The sequence below is a fragment of the Vombatus ursinus genome, unplaced genomic scaffold (assembly GCF_900497805.2).
Source record: "Vombatus ursinus unplaced genomic scaffold, bare-nosed wombat genome assembly UNPS02014772.1, whole genome shotgun sequence".
NCBI classification, from domain to species: domain Eukaryota; kingdom Metazoa; phylum Chordata; class Mammalia; order Diprotodontia; family Vombatidae; genus Vombatus; species Vombatus ursinus.
Window position 1 is genome coordinate 3,893,188 of NW_020954550.1, and position 18,176 is coordinate 3,911,363.

General features: G+C 39.5%; 1 long non-coding RNA gene across 2 annotated transcripts in view; it reads right to left on the bottom strand.

Moving 5' to 3' along the window:
• Positions 1-18,176, bottom strand: part of LOC114044159 — a 189,917-nt gene that overhangs the window by 90,456 nt on the left and 81,285 nt on the right. For both annotated transcript variants that reach the window (XR_003569180.1, XR_003569181.1), the window contains exon 3: positions 12,846-12,929. This is a non-coding gene — a long non-coding RNA (uncharacterized LOC114044159). The remainder of the gene's footprint in view (positions 1-12,845; positions 12,930-18,176) is intronic.

The following is an 18,176-nucleotide window of genomic DNA, read 5'->3' on the forward strand; positions in this document are numbered from 1 at the left end:
AAGTGATGACTCAATAAAAGAAGAATCCTAGCACCAAGTTTCTGGCAGCTTCGCCAATGGTTCCCCCTCTAAAGTCACCTTGGACAGGCTGGGCATATTTTAAATCTAGGCAACCTCATCTTAGGGATAGGTGAGGATAGAAGTTACAAATTCACTTTCCTACCAAGAAGCAGGGTGACATCAGCATCATGACCTAAATCTCCTTACAGTGTCACAGGATGCTAAAGCTGCAGGACCCCTTAGAGGTCATCTGGTGCAGCACCTTCATTTTCTAAATGAGGAAGCTGAGGCATAGAGAGGTTAAGTGATTTGTCCAAGGTCACATGGTCTCCTATCAGCACTTCCTGGTGTTCTAGGAAATATCTCTCAAGGATCATTCAGGAATAGTCTTATTCTCCTGTCCCTTAAGTAGCCAAGAATATTATTTCCCCAATTTATCCCAGTAGCCAAATCTCTAAACTATGTTCACAAATCTTCCATTCTTTCCTGTAAAAAGGCTATAATTACTACTCAGTCAACAAGTCTTTATAGTGCTTATGATGTCCTAGACACAGTGCTAAAAGGGGAGGGGGTAGGGTGGGAGTGGAGGGGGGGAAGGAAGGCAGGGAGGAAGAGAGAGAGAAGGAAGGAGTAAAGGAAAGAAAAGAAAGGGAGAGGGAAGAAAGCAAAGGGGGCAGGAGGGAAGGACGGGAAGGAGAAAAGGAAAAGAAAGGAAGAAGGAAAGGAAGGAAAGGAAAAGAAGGAGTGAAGAAAGAAAGGAAAGGAAAGATGGGAAAGGAGAGAAGGAAAGAAAGGAAAGGAAGGAGGGAAGGAAGGAAGGAAGGGAAGGAAGGAAAGAAAGAAGAAGAAAGGAGGGGAAAGGAGGGAAAGAAAAGGAAAGGAAGGAGAAAACTATTTATTAAGCATCTACCATGTGTTAAGCACTTTAAAAATATCTTATTTGAATACAAAGGAAAAAAAATTGTGTGCCATAGTACTCATTCATTCATTCAACAAATTTTTATTGAGCAGCTAGTACATACAAAGCACTTTGCCCTGTTCTGTGGGGAGTACAAATATGCATAAGATATAGTACCAATATTCCAAGAGGTTACAGTGTGCCTAAGGAGAACATGAGCAATAACTACAAAAAAAAAAACAAACCCCATGATACAGTAAATAACAGGGAGTTTTAGAGGCAAAACCATTCAAGGTTATGGTCATACATCAGTTCATAGTATACATGTGGGAGGGAATTCAATAGTAACAACAGGGGAGATAAACTGACTTTGACAGAGAAAGATGAAGAAACTTGCTAAGACAAAGTAAAAAGATCTCTTCCGTGTCCAGGTGGATGGTCTGGACACAGATTAGATCTCATTTGTTCCTCTGACACCACTAGCCAGACTACTCAAATAGCTGGTGTCTTAGTCTAAAATCTTCACGGATTCCAGGAACAAAAGGTACATAGATAAATCACATGTAGCAGGGATTGCCCTAAGTGCTCAATACATATTTGCTGAATGATTGATTGATTTCTGGGAGACTTTCCAAATGCTGTTTGGAATCTAGTTTTGATGCTTCTGAAGAAATGTATTACATGTATTTTTTTATTCAACATAGAGACCTCATATGTTAGTCGTTTCCCGCAGACAGAATTTGGGATGGAGAAAAATGATGATATAAATTGGGAACACATCACAAAGCCAATGAAACTGGCCCATGAATTGAGTTCTTCAGCCCATTGGGGTTTATCAGGATCACGATGGCAGAAGTTAGGCCACATCCTTCATAGAAGCCATGAAGTGGAAGAGTGCACACATGCCTTTTACCAGCCCTTTTAATAATCACACAACAAATTACTGCTTTGTTCTTTCCTTTTGGATCACTCAAGTAAATATATTTTTCTCCCTCTCTCATCATAAACCCAAGTGGTAAAGAATCCAAAATAAGGTGCTACTTTTTGTTTTGTTTTTCTTTTTCTTCTTCCAAATTTAATTCATGCATTTGGCGGGCAGGTTTTTGGCCAGGGTTTTTAAAGAAGCACTTTTTTTCTTAAAACAAACAAACAAACAAACAAACAAACAAACAAACAAACAAAAATACCAACCTGGAGCAGCTAGGTGGCGCAGTGGATAGAGCACCAGCTCTGCAGTCAGGAGGACCCGAGTCCAAATCTGATCCCAGACCAGACACTTGACACTAGCCGTGTGACTCTGGGCAAGTCACTTAACCCCAATTGCCTCGCAAAAAACCCCCCCCAAAAAACAAAAACAAAAACAACAAAAAAATACCTTTCCCTCTTAATATGTTAAGTAACTCAGTTGTACCTCAAATAGATCTTTGAGAAGGTTCTATCAGAAAACACAGACGAAATCACACAGGATGAGGTAGTGCGAGGAAGGGTTCTAACCTGCACTAGTGAAGAGAGTCCCTATAACCACGGCATCATAGATTCCGCAAAAATGTCAATCTAGAACAACTGGCCTGAATAAGCCCCTATACTTTGCAGCTCATTAGGCAGGAGTATTGAAACACAGAATTTGACATTAAAGGAGCAGTTACTTGCATTAAGGATGTAAGTAGTTATAGAATTTTCTTTAAATGAATAACAATAATTGATAGCATTTATATAACTCTTTAAGGTTTGCAAATTATTTTACAAATATTATCTCATTTGAGACTCACAACAGGGGTAACTAGGTGGCGCAGTGGATAGAGCACTGGCCCTGGAGTCAGGAGGACCTGAGTTTAAATCCCGTTTCAGATCAGACTCTTGACAGTTACTGGCTGTGTCACCCTACGCAAGTCACTTAACCCCAATTGCCTCGCCAAAAAAAAAAAAAAGATATTGAGACTCATAACAACCCAGGAAATTAGAGACTATGATGACCCCCATTTTACCAATGAGGAAAACTGAGGCAGAGGTTAAATGACCCATCCAGGGTCACACAGCTAATAAGTATTTGAGGCTGCATTTGAACACAGGTCTCCCTGAACTGAGTGTACAATATTCTATCCAGTGAGGCACCGAGATGCTTCTGACAGAAGGTTGAAATTAAGTAAAACTGAGCTCAGAAGGCTTCCCAAATGAATATAAATGAATCAACATCTCATAAACAACAAGTGCTTCCCAACAGAGAAGAGGCAAAAACGACATGGCTTGGTGAAAAACAAATTAGACTAACGATACAGAGAATTTGGTTTCATTATTATTATCATCACCAATAACAACATTTCACTTCCATAGTGCTTTGCTCAAAAAAACCCTGTGAGTAGGAAGTATGAGTATTATAATTCCATTTTCCAGATAAGGAGACTAAGATATAACATAACTTGTTCCTAGTCACCCTGCTAGTTAAGTGACTGAGATGGGACAGAAAGCCATGCTCACTCAATCTGGGCCCAATGCTCTTGGCACTGCACCATGCTGACTCACAATCCCTTTATAACATTGGTTCTTCTGGGCCCACTTCCCTTGTAGTTAAACAAGTACATAGGCTTTAGTGTTATGACAGAGAACATGCATGAAGTACCTGAAACTCCTTGGGCTTAGTATCTATATAGCACTTCATATATGTTAACATAAGATCCTCACAACAAAACTGGGAAGTAAAGGTTATTAGTCTTCCCATCATACAGAGGAGGAAACTCAGACACAGAGAGGTCAAGTGACTTGCCCAGGGTCATGCAGCTATTAAGTGTCTGAGGCCACATTTGAATTCTATCCACTGTGCCACCTAGCTGTTCATACTCAATGACCTAGCTGGGATAAAAGTGCTCCATGGATGCATACTAAATTTAATTTCACAAAAAATAAAATAAGAAAGAGAAAATATGAGAGAACATACTGAGAAAGTAAATACCATGAATGGTGTAGGGCCTTCAGAAGAAATTCTGACATCCCACACTCTCAGCCCAGGTGTCTCTGTGATTTGACGAGGGTGGGGGAAATCTCAGAAATATACTTCAGATGGGGTAAGTGGGGATTTGCAAAAGAAATAATGATGTGAGAGATTCAAAGGATGTTTTCCCAGGAGACTCACTCCTGTCAGGACACAGTAGGAATCAGCTAAGTGGGTGTCCTTTTTATTTCACAAGGATAAGGAGCAGATGTTGACCCCTGGGAAATAGTACAACCACCTGTGAGTTCAAGTCTCAGGACCTTTAACAGCACTAAGAATGGGTGGAAATAAAATACATTTTATCTATGTCTTCAGGCATGTGGAGAGGAAAGAACAGATAACAAGAAAGTTTATGCTGCTTTTAATATTCCATGGTATTTTTTATATTTGTGGTTGTTCAGTTGTTTCAGTTGTGTCTGAGTCTTCATGACCCCATTTAGAGTTTTCTTGGCAAAGATATTAGAGTGGTTTGACATTTCCTTCTCTGGCTCATTGTGCAGATGAGGAAACTGAGGCAAATAGGGTTAAGTGATTTGCCCAAGGTCACATAGCTAGGAAGTGTTTAAGGTCAGATTTGAACTAAGGTTTTCCTGACTCCAGACCCAGCCACCTAGCTACCCCATACATACACACACACATATATATACATATATATATGTGTGTGTGTGTGTGTATGTATACACACATCTATAGACACACATGTATATATATACATGTATCTATATATGTATATATATATTGTGTTGTTCTCAGGATTAAAACAGTCTATATATACGTAGACTCTTTATATATATATATATATACATATATATATATATGTAGAGAGAGAGAGAGACTCTTTTAATCCTGAGAACAACACAATATTTTTTCCATTTTACAGATGAGGAAACTGGGGCACCAAAAGATTAAGAAACTTCCCTCAAGTCTATCAGTTAGCTAGTCAGGAAGAGAGGTTAGCTTAGAACTCAGATCTCCTGCGCTTTCCTACCAGGGTTGGTTTCATTTGGCTTACCACAAAACCATGAAGTACTTGGAGTAATGAACACTTGAGTTGATGAATATTCCAGTAGTGTAAAAACGTAGACTGTCCTGCTACTTATTAGGGTTTTAAGTGATACCACAGAGTTTGTACAACACACATTCTTCTTTAACAAAGGAAAGGTGTGTTACTTACCCCCTTTCTCCTACATTTCTCTCCTCCCAACCAGAACTTAAGAAAAAAAAAGGTAGGCTATTGTCTTAAAAGGTGCAGCTAGATGGTGGAGTGAATTCAGATCAGACACTTACTAGCTGTGTGACCCTGGGCAAATCATTTCACCACTCTTTGGCTCAGTTCCTCTTCTGTAAAATGGGGGCACACTGGGGAAGGAAATGGCAGACCACTCCAGTGTCTTTGCTGGGAAAACCCCAAATAGGGTCACAAAAGGTTGAATACAACAACAACATCAAGTCTTACATCTTATCTTCCTCTGTAGTTCAGGTCTGTCTGCTTCATAGAAGTTGTGTGAGTTGACACTCTATCTACTAAAAAGCTCCAGAAACTTTCATTTCTGATATCAGGGAGCCTTCTATTTGTCTATGTATTCCAAGCAATGAGCACAGAGCTTGGCACATATTGTTGTTGGCCAGTTGTTTCAGTTGTGGTCTGATTCTACGTGACTCCTTTTGGGGCTCTCTTGGCAAGGATACTGGAGTGGTTTGTCATTTCCTTCTCCAGCTCATTTTACAGATGAGGAAACTGAGGCAAACAGGGTGAAGTGACTTGCCCAGGGTCACACAGCTAGTAAGTGTCTGAGGCCAGATTTGAACTCAGCAAGATGAGTCTTCCTGACTCCAAGCTCTAGCCACTCCACTACTTAACTGTCCTCTGTTCGTCCCACACAACTTAACATCTCCTGTATTCTTTGCACTAGCTGCTCTCTCCCTTCTTATTTCTGCCTTAGTTTCCCTAGATTTCTTCAAAACAACTCAAATCCCACTTTCTGTAGGAGGCTTTTCCTGGTCCCCCTTATTCCTAGTGTCTTCCCTCCTGAGATTACCTTCTGTCCGTTCTGAGAAACATCTCTACATCTAGAGATCTTGTATGAAACTAGTTATGTTGCTTCTGCCACTGGAATGGGCACTCCTGGAGAGCAGAAACTATTCTCACCCTCCTCTGTACCCCTAGCACTTTGCACAGTGCACAGAACCTAGTAAATGCTTAATAAATGCTTGGAGACTGACATTTCTGACACTCACTCATCATTTAATGCCCTGACCACACTGACTGCTGGTAGTAGAGACTGCAATCTGTAAAGCTGCGTTCACTTGAACTTTTGCTGGCAATTTTCAGTTGAAATGTCTGTTGCTCAGCCAATTCAAGGTGGTCACAGGGACTCACGTTTTCCATAATCCCTTGGTTCTCTGCATGCTTCCTGGCAGAAGGAAGAGAAGCCAGGGGTAGTTCTATTCTTGTATAGCCGAAGGATGACAGTGTTAGACCCTGCAAACTAACCATTATAGAAGAATGTTTACCACTTTTAAGTGACTTTGAGGCCAAGAAGAAAAGATAGGACAATAAAAGATTACCAGCAGATGCTTGCACAGCAAATCAGTTTTTGTTTCTGCATCCCACACCTCTTGGACACAGGGACCTGGGCCTGAGTCCTAAATACTCTCTGTGTCCACATGTAAGCCATTATGGGTAACTTTGTTTGAAATTTAATTCCACATCTGCTGTTCTTCAGCCTTTGGAAATCTTATGAATTTCTCTGACAATTGTTTGCAAAAGCTATAATCATCAGCACCTGTAACAGAATCCCGGGTGCAGGGCAAAACCTCACATGATTCTGAAAAGTCTTTTGCCTAATGCTATTTGGTTGCTTCCTCCTCTTCCTCTTCCTCCTTCCTCTCTCTCTCTCTCTCTCTCTCTCTCTCTCTCTCTCTCTCTCTCATTGTGCTGACAACTCAATTTGTTGCAAAGAAGTGCTTAGTGATCGAAGGAGATTGAAAGTTAAAAAGCCATAGAGGTACCCTGTTCCATAAACTTCAGAAAGTTCTCAGGGTCCTAGGTCATGGACGCCTAGGATTTAAAACCAGAGGGGACCTGCACAATCACATAGCCCATCCCTTCTGAGAAAGAGCCAAGGTTAACTGGCAGGTGAGTCTTTGTTTGTTCAGCATCCTATCCTGATAGTCCAAGAGCTGATATTTACAAAAAGGGTGGCCAGGCTCTTTACATATCTCAGCTGATTTGCTCCTTACAACAACAACCTTGTAAGGTAGGGGAAGAGGAGGAAGGAAATAAATATATATAAGGCCCTACTATGTGCCAGGCACTCTGCTAAGTGAATTTACAAATATTATCTCCTTTGATTCTCACAACCACTCTGGGAAGTAGGTGCTATTACTATCCCCATTTTACAGATGAGGAAACTGAGGTAAACAGATTTGCCCAGGGTTGCACAGCTAGGACATATCTGAAGCTGGATTTGACCTCAAGATCTTCCTGATTGCAAGCCCAGTGCTCTGTGCACTATAGCACCACCTAGCTGCCTCTAGACAGCTCAGCAGTCATGCCTAGACTTTAAACCCCATGACCCCTAACCAGCACTGCACCAGAGATCTTTGCATCTAGGCCGTGAGATGCTCTGTGGTTTGATCATTAAAAGATAAGCTGGAAACCCAGGTTCTGAAAGTCCCAACCCTGACTCTGATGCAATACGTGACCTTGGACATGATAAGCTAAATTTCCTCTGCCTCAACTCAATGTTAAATTAATGTAAGACTGATTTCACAATCCCGCTCTTTTCTAGTCTTGAAAGCCACGAAATCTCCCTTTGCTTCTCTCCAAAGTGGATAAAGTGCTGGGCCTGGAGTCAGGAAGACCTGAGTTCAAATCCAGCTTCAGATACTTACTGGCTGTGTGACCCTGAGCAAGTCACTTAACCTTTGTCTATGTTTCCTTATGAAGACTCATCTTCATAAGTTCAAATCTGGCCTTAGACACTTACTAGCTGTGTGATCCCAGGCAAGTCACTTCACCCTGTTTGCCTCAGTTTCCTCATCTGTAAAATGGGGATAATAACAGCACCTATCTCCGAGGGTTGTTGTGAGAATCAAATGAGATAATATTTGTAAATGCACTTAGCACAGTGCCTATCACATAGTAAGTGGTATATAAATGTTAGTTGTTGTTTGCTTAAGTAAGATGACGACAGCAACAGAGAGGCTCCTGAGAGTGGAAAAAGCAAAAGCAATGCTTGAGGTGTCCCCATCTAGAGGCTCTAAGTCTCAGATTTGCAACCAACAACCTTTGTGACGTTTCACTTATTAACACCTCAGTTTCCTCACTTGCAAAATCCAGTCTGTGCCCCGCAGAGACATTGAGTGGAACAAAAATTTTCACAAAAGTACTTTTGAAAAACTATACAGAACTGTGAGGTAATATTATCATCCTCATCCTCATCTGGTCCCTTTCTGTCTTAGATATCCTCCTTCCTGGTGGCATCTGAGCTCAGTGCTTCTCATGATGTAAGACCTCCTCTGGGACATAAGGGAGTCATTCTGCTTAATGGAATAAGCCGGCCACTTCTATGGCAAATGACCGGGAAAAAGTCTACCATCCCCTTATCCTCGCCTTTGAATCCTTCAATCAACTAATTGGCAACAAGGACGTGACTTTGTCACCTAGGAGTGTCTGGTTCATATAGACTGTGGTTTCAATGACATTTAGTCTGTAAAATAACTGCCGTTCTGTTTAATGGGAGCCTAAAAGTCATTCAAACACCCACTTCTCTAATGTCCATGAAAGGAGATCCCTGTTCCTAAAAAAGGAGATCCCTGTTTTAACCATCTATAGGAGTATAGAATATAGGTCTAGAAAAAGACCATAGTTCTAGATCTAGAACCATAATCTAGATCTAGAACTCAGAGAGACCTGTGAGGTCAGCTTGCCCAACCCCCCCCCCCTTTTTTAGATGAGGAGACTGAGGCCCAGGGATATAAAGTCATTTGCTTTGGGTCACACAATCAGTAAGTGAGGGAGCCAGCATTCAAACTCAAGTCTTACCATTTCAAGGTCAGTCAGTTTTCCATTACACCGTGTGGCCTTCTGATTAAAAAGCAACCTGGAATTTTCCTTGGAGTTGCAGATTTTTAATGTCACTGATATATGCCAATTCAGAATATTGAGGTCTTGTGGATTAACAGCTTGGGATAGTGGAAACTTGGAAACTTGCTGGACTAGGAACAATGAGGATCCTAACATGAGCTAGCTGGTTTGACCTTGGGCAGCTCCTTAACCTCTCTGGGTCTCAAGTTCTTCATCTATGAATCGAAGTGCTTGATGTGTATATATCTTTTATACTTCGAAAATCTATGCACGAATACACTTTAAAAAGAACATTTCAAAAGTCTAAGATGTTTGGCTTAATCATCTACAATAGAAAAAAGCAGATGAAAAATGCATACTATTCAGATAATTAAGGTATATTCAGACATATTAAGGTATGAATAAGTGAGAAAACACTTATTAAGTGCTTATTATGGGCCAAGAATTAGGTGACGCCTGAGGATACAAATGCAAAAGTGAGAAAGTCTCTAACCTCAAGGAATTTACATTTTGATGGGAGAGATAAGACACACAGATGATAGACAGACAGGCAGAAAGACATAGAGATAGACAGACAGATAGATATGGATAGAAATAGTACATTGATAGAAATGGATAGGTAGATATGATAAGTAGATAGATATGGGTAGAAATACATACAGACAGACAGAGACGGACAGACAGATAGATAAGATACATATGGATAAAAATGATACATTAAAAAAAAGAAATGATACATTGATAGAAATGGATAGATAGATATGATAAGTAGAAAGTTACAGATAGGGAGAGAGAGATATAGAGATATATAGACAGACAGATAGATAGATATGGAAAATAGCTATATTGCATTTGGAAGCTCTGGGTTGCTTTCAATGATCACAAACTACTCAATTTCTTTTCTTTAACAGTAGTATTTTCAAAGTAGTGCTATATGGCTACGGTCAATCAAAGGTAGAGCTGATTACAAGTAAGGCCTTTATTATAAAGAACAACGGAAAGATGAACACCCAAGTAGCCTTCAGTGTATTACCTTTGATAAACTGGCATGATATAAGCATCTAGGACATGATACTGACTAGAGACAGGAGACAACAGATGAACAACCTGGGTGATACACAGCTTCACAAGATTAAAAGAATCATTTCAAGTTTTCATTAGGTGGATCCTCTATAAAGGTTTTATGTAAAGATAGGGGAAAAGTCAAGAGTGGGTAAACACTAGGAAAACAACAGAATTAATTATATTAAAAATAAAACCCATGATGATTTCAGTAGGGATTGGGGCAAGACTTGTGGTTTCACTGGTAAAGGAAACTATGAAATGAAGAAATTCCCTCTATCAACCTAGGCTGGCACCTTCAGCACCTTCTTTAGCATTAATAACAAGAACAGCAATAATAGCTAGCATTTATATTGTGCTTTAAGGTTTGCAAAGCACTTTACAAATGTTATCTCATCTGATCCTCACAGCAACCCTGGGAGGTAGGTGCTATTACTGTCCTTACCTTATTTTATTCATGAGAAAACTGAGATAATAGAAGTTAAGCAACTTGCCCAGGGTCACACAGTTAATAAATGAATGAGGTTAGATTTAAACTTGGGTCTTCCTAACTCCAGGTCTCGCTCTCTATTCACTTTGATGCTTACCTGCTCAGAACTAAGAGTTTAAGTTACTTGCCCAGGGTCACAAAGCTACTAGGTGTTAGAGGTGGCACTTGAACCTAGTTTGAGTCTAGCTCTATATCTACTCTGCCACATTGCCTCTTACTATATCAAGAGATTTGGAAAGTCTTTGAGAAGGTACATATATCTTTATGATAAAAATCCTACAAAGCATTAAGCACAGAAGGACTATTTTAAATTATAACGAAAGTAAATATCTATAACTGAAAGCTAGCATTATGTGCAAGGGGAAAACACTAGATTTTCTGATAAATTGAAGCATAAAGCAAGGAAATCCCCTTTCTATACTAGTAGAGTTCTAGAAATGTTAGTGATAGCAAGAAGAACAAGAAATTAAAAGAAAAACATGATTTGTATGGGATGAAAAGTGGAGGGAGGGCCCACAAATTCATGGATACATCAAGGTTTCAAGCAAAATGCCCTATTATAAAATGCAGTAAGTGAAATCTAAAGTAAAAAATTTGATATCCTCACGAAATTAGATTATCCTCACTCTATTATAAGATAGTGATAAAGAAAAGAGGCATATAATAATCTTTCAAAGAAGAGTTAATGTTTCATTGTACTTCACTTTGGAAAAGCCAAGAATAACATTTTACTGATAAAATTCAACCAGTAATGAGAAAATATGGGCAATAATTTTAGATATATATATATATATATATACACATATATATTTATAGATTTCAGTGGAAGATTCCATTTGAATCAATACATTTATTCACATTTCACAAGTTGTAGACATGAGACCAGGTACAAATTATAGATAAAAGGATTAACTGGTTAGAAAACCAGTACAGAATCCTATTTATCTTCTACCTTCAAACATACATTATTGGCATTTTGGGTTGTATCTTGCAAAGGTGCTGATTGATTATTTTTCAATTCTGATTTTAATAAGATTTTCTATACTTACCTGTGTTGTCAGCAAAGGATATTTTAAAGGGTACAAATTTCTACTGCCCTCAATATTTTTAAAAATCCTAGATATAGAAACTTCTGCATTCACCAAAGTATTCTTCCTCAAACTATTTAGAAAAACACAGTCATCAAACCTCTGGTAGATTGTCCCCTTTCTTAAAAAGAAGAATAAATCAAAGTAGATTAAAAGACTTATTCAGCGCCACCGGGTTATAAAATAAGCTTTTTTCTGTCTTCTTGGGACTTTTTAATCTTTCAAATTGTTCTTATGATCAAAAAGTCTCTCACAAGTAATCTAAATGTCTCCTCCATCCATGGGGCTCCCTGATATCCTACCTGTCAGATGAGCGCATCTGACATTTCTGAGAACAATTAGATTGGTTGCCTTTTGTGTCTATCTAGGTATTTATTTCTTTGCTCTTGCCTCCTACTACATTTAATGGGCTGGCAGAGCAGGAGGAAAAAGAAACCTGATATGCCACTTTTACAAAATCACCACCCACAGAGCTGCTGCCCACACAGTAAGACAGTCACATTGATTTATAAGCATGCATGCATTTTAAAAGTAAAAGACCAATATATATCCCATAAACCACTGATCATGGGAACATGTAGCCCAAAGCCCGAATGAAATGCAGAGAAATGAGTGACTAACTTGACCTTCACATTTTTTCCCCTACAGCTTTTGGAATAGTTTATAGTTTCTTTATCTTTATTAGGGCATTTTCATCATCACATTAATGATTCATTAAACAAAAGGCTTACCAAAAAGTTTACATTTGGAAATAAACTTTAGCTTCTAAATCTCTAACAGTAAAGGCAAGCCCTGATTTGCCACTGCTCCTCACTGAAATCTTCAAGGGAATTAAAGCAGGAAAGTTGGGAAACCATAGTAGAAATGGTAGGATGAAAGTAGAACATCCAGATTCATTCCAAGAGATCAGCTCAATAAAAATGTGGCTTTATCTCTCTCTTCCTTTATTGCCCTGTAATCCTTATAACGATCCTTCCCACAACCCACTCCCTATGGCTTAGAACTCATGTCTTTAAAATTATGTTTTATTTTTGTGCCAAACACTTTGTTAATACAAAGTATTCTGATGTGTAAGTGATCCAAGCAGAAATCAGCAGAGACCTTGTACAAGTACAACATAGAACAAGGAGGAGACAGGCAGAATGTGTTAGCTGGGGCAAGAAATAAGCAAGATATGCAGGCTTAAGATGTGGACGAAAAAGAAAAGAGAGCAGAGCTATGTCTCATACCTTTTAACCCAACATGAACTGTCGAGATGAATTTGTGTTTGATGGAAGATGCTTTACTTTTCCTGGTCTCAGTTGTTTCCTTATCTGAAAAATGAAGGGGTTACATTAGATGGCTTCTAAAATTTCTTAGAGGCAGCTCGGTGGCTCCGTGGATAGATATAGCGTTGGGCCTAGAGTCAGGAAGACCTGAGTTCAAATCCAGCCTCAGATACTTACTAGTTGTGTGACCCTGGGCCAGTCACTTAACCTCCGTTTGCCTTCACCCACTGGAAAAGGAAATGGCAAACCACTCCAGTGTCATTGCCAAGAAAGTCCCACGGACAGCATTGGCGTGCTGTTGTCCGTGGGGTCAAGAAGAGTCGGATATGACTGAACGACAACAAAAGATTTCTTATACCTTTAAATCTAGGGTCCTATTCATGTCTCACTCTGAGCTTGAGAGAAGCCTAGCTTCAGGATGATTTCTGAAAAGCAGTTATCCCTTTCCCATCATTTGCTCTTGGTGATCCAGACACAGCTTTGGACAACGATCAGGAACACACACTTTGGATTTAGTAAGATACAGAATGTTCATTCCAACGGACAGCTCAGACTTTCAGTAATGCCTCTAACAAAAATGTTATGACGGGGGCAGGGGAGCTCAGGCAGGGATTTGAGAAGAGATGAGGTGGGTCCAGATCGGGGAAAATTTCTGTTACAGCTATTCCGGAAGGGCACTGAAAAACTCCTTGCACAAAGGAACAAGAAGATTAATGGCTCAGACTAAGGAAAGGAAGCTTAGAGCAAATCCACGGCAAAATTTGTTCAAGGAATACTCATCTTTATAAAGCTACTCTTGGTAATAACACAAAGTCAGTAAGATCTTGGTTTTCATTTGCTGTATGATTTATATTTCTCAAGCTAAACTGTATACTCCACCACCGCCTGGGGTAGAAGTTCTTCCTTTCTTCCTCCCTCTCATTCCACTCCCCTCCTCACCAAAAGTATTTCAAAATTATGTGCTGTAATAGCTTGATTATTTTGGACACCTTCCCCTTTATTCAATCACATTCTGATCTGCACCAAGTAATAAATCATGATACTTTAGATTTATAAAAATCCACATAAACAGACACACATTCTCCTGAGTTATTACTATCTTCATTATTATTTTTAAACCCTTTATTGATGCCTTTGTCTTTACATCAATTATTCAGGCAGCCAAGTTGCACTTCTGGCAATTCTAAACCTTCGATGCTCCACAAATTAAATCCCCTCAAAATGGCTACATTCCCAAGCCCCAAATGTGTCGTGAGAGCTAAATCACCGTGCAGTTTACACTCCTGATTTTGGCAGTCACTGGCGTTGCACATAATCACTGTCACTAACTGTTTTCAGTTGGGCACAGGCTTTCAATAACCAGGCTGTGTCGCTGCCAATTCCTGACATTAATATGGGAAATAAGACAGAGGAGCCCAAAGAGGCAAGTCTATAACTTCTTTTCCTCTGGTATGTATATGCAGGCCTATAGGAACACCTCCTTTGAGTAAAGGACATGACAAGCCAACCATTCCTTTCTGATACAGAAATGAGTTTTATGCATAGTGGAGCCTACAGCAGGAAGGGTCAGTCTCAGTCAAGGTGGGATGAAGATGAAAGAGCACTGCTGAGACCATGTACTGAAAAGACGAAAGAGATACAATGAAGATCACTGAGGACTCAAATGCCCTGGGAGAGCCTTCCTGTCCTGCATCAGCCTTGCAGTGGCTGTCTTACCAGCCTGAGAAGGGACCTTAGATCAAAGGAGGCAGAAAGATCCAGCAGCTAACTCTACTCATATCTCTTTCTCTACATTTGCCCTTTTCATATGATCATGTTTATATCTAAAACATATTTTTAAGGGCCTAATGCATTGCTACATGGGTCCAGACTCCTTCTTCCAGGAATCTAATAATTTCAGACAGAAATGTCAAACACAAGGCCTGTCAGCTCACAATACTCCTGAATGCAGCCCAAATCTGATTAAAATGTAACTGGGAAATATTCAACAAAATCAATGAAGATATAATAAAACATAGGTAACATTACATTTTAAAACTAAGTCAATGTACAGCGCACAGGAATTTTTATATAAGGATTAGTGGCCCCATTTTCTACTTAAGTTCACCATCATTGACCTAAGACACAATGAAGTACATATATAAGCCCTGAACAAAAAGATGGAAGAATAATGATGGCATGATTAAGTGATGAGGTATTTACAACATATAATGTACAAGTTATGAGTAAATGCATTGTAGGGGAGATGTACTCAATTAAAGAAAGGCATGGAAAGTCCATGACCAACTTCAGGTCTGACCATCAAACAGGCTCTCCTCCATTTTGGGTCACAGCCTGGAAATTAACAAGTTTTCAAAGCTCCTTTTGATATAGGAAGATGACCAGACTAAGAGTCAGAAGACTCTGGTTCAGGCCCAAGTCTGCCATTAACTTAAGTATGTGAACATGGGCAAGTTTTTTTCCAGCTCCAAGCCTTATGTTCCTCATCTATGAAATGAAAATGGATGGAGTAGATGATTGCTGATGTCTCTTCCAGCTTCAATATGCTATAAATCCAGACTCTACCTTCCCAAGACCACTTACGGTGTCCTTCAGAATAAAGGAAGGAGGTGGAAGGAAGGGGATTAATGGATTGATGATGAGATCACATCATTCATTAATTATTTCATTCATTCAACAACCATTTAAGCCTCTACTATGTGCAAAGAACTATGTACTGGGTGAAATACAAACATAATTAAACCAATCCTTCCCTTTCCTCATGAAGCTTACAGCCTAGGAAGGCATACACACACACATGCATATATACATATATCTATATATCTATATATATAGATATATATATAGATACACATATACATATACACATCTATATGTATATATATGTATACACACATATATATGAGATATTTTATGTATATGCAATAAGTGGGCAGTGGGGCCTAGTAGATAAAGAAATGGCCTTAGTCATCAGGGCAGAAGGGATGCTAGTCTGTATTGCTAGAAGGAGTTTTCCTACCTGGGAGCTTCCTAAACAGGTTCAGATTAGAAAATAGTAAAAATTGTAACATACAACAGAGTACGATAAGAGAAGGAGGTACAAAGTGCTTTGTAAGAGATAAGGTATCATAGATCGCTTCTGACTGGGGGTTAAGGGAAAACTGAGCTGGAGGTAATGTTTAGATCTTGAAGGATGGGGTAGGATTTCAACAGGCAGAGATACTAGAGGAGGACACATCTTCAAGGTAAAATAGAAGTGAAGGTTTTCCTTTTATTTGGGTAGAAGGAAGCTTATCAGGCATGGATTTTCAAATGGCAGAAGGCAGCCAGGTACTTATAATAGGCAGCTGTCTTTGCCCCATTTGTTTTTTTGCTTTTAAATCTTCTGGGGAATCACTTCCCTTCACCCAGTTAAAAGACTATATAGTCTCAAATCATCATCTGCCATGCTGATTACTGTCAATCTAACGTTAATGAAAATACAGAAGCAATAAAAAGACTATAAATTGAAAGGTACACAACAGTAAACTCCTGGCTAGGGTTGCACTCAACTTCTAAATATTGTTTGGGTAGAGGCTGTGTACAGCTTTTCGTAAGTGTTCCTATGTACACTGGCATTTAAATGCCAAGACCCCAGAGAGGAGTGAATTCATTCATCAGAGACATATTTCGCTTAAGACTTCAGTGATAAAGACAAAGCCTGAAAAAGTCTAATAGGTTATATAATACACTCATCTTTGATTCTCAAAAACCAAACAATTCGTGATTGCTAAAGTGCATATGGTATAGTCTGTGGTGGAATCGATTAGTGGGTTCAGCTGTTAACCAAAAGATTGGTGGTTCAGCTCACACAGGGACATTCTTTTGGGCAGCGAGGTGTTGCAATGGATAGAGTGTTGGGCCTGGAGTCAGAAAGATTCATCTTTCTGAGTTCAGATCTGGCCTCGGACACTTACTATCTGTGTCACCCTGGGCAAGTAATTTAACCTTGCTTTCCTCAGTTTCCTCATCTGGGAAATGAGCTGGAGAAGGAAATGGCAAATCACTCCAGTATCTTTGCCAAAAAAAACCCAACCCCAAATAGGGTCACAAGGAGTTGGAAACGACTGAACAACAACAACAATTTATATACAGATCTAATGGAGAGATTCTAGAACCCTAAGAAAGATTTTGAATTGCATGTTTCATTTCACAACCTTCAAAGAAAAGCATCTGACTGAATTGTTAACTTCCTAAAGGTGCTGAAGCATTGGAGGGGGGGGTTTCCTTTGGGTGTGTGTGTGTGTGTGAGAAGACAGCAAACCATCCCGTCCAACTTCTGAACAAACTACTACCTTTATGGAGATTTCATAGCCAGAATGTTTTAGCCACATCAGACTAAGTAAAAAGAATCTATGTGGCCCTTGATATATTGACTGATAGGCATTTTCCAGGACTTCTTCAAACTGGGTTCTAATGGAAAACCAAGCCCCAGATACTAGAACTCTTCTTCCTGAAGACTCAACTGTATTTTCAAAGCTGGCTTTTTCATTTTTCTTTCAGATCAAACCAAACATCTGAAATAATGAGTCATTTTGGGCTGGAAATGGAAGCATCAGGTCAAATACAGTTTAAGCCACTTTTATGCCAAAAGACTCAGACAGCCCCAATACAATGGAAAGACAGGCCTGTGACATCAGTTCATCTTCTGATTCCATTGTCGTAGATGTTTTAAACATACGGTTGGCCCTTACACCAGGTTAGCACATATTAACAAAGGAAGACTGCATGGTCAATCTCTAGTAATTCAGGAAATCCATGGCAAAAAGTCTCTTCTCTCAAATTTTCACCCCTGGGAACATTTCACTACTCCCGAGCATTTAGGAGGTAGGGAAAATAGGAGGTAGAGAAAATAGGAGGTAGAATCAGGGAATGGAAGCTTTGATGTCAGATGGAGAGAAGAGCTGTCCTCTTGCTCTCTATTTACTGGCTTTTGATCATCCTATGGTTATACTTTATTTCTGATTGGTAAACAAGGTTACCTGTCTCCCTCCCAGTAGCCACTTAGAACACAGTATCTTTAGAACAAAGGCAAGTGATTTGAAATATTCATTATCAGGGTATCCATCATTGGACTCTTTTGTTAATCAAGGCCTCCCCCTGGATGGAATGTTGGCATTTAGACCAACTTAGACTCCATTCCTAGTCTACGTGGCTGTATTTTGCCTTTTCCTCCTACCACAGAGGAATTTAGTCTGCCTGCACTGGCACACTTTAGCATTGGATGCATCTCTATTGGAAAAGTTGACTTTG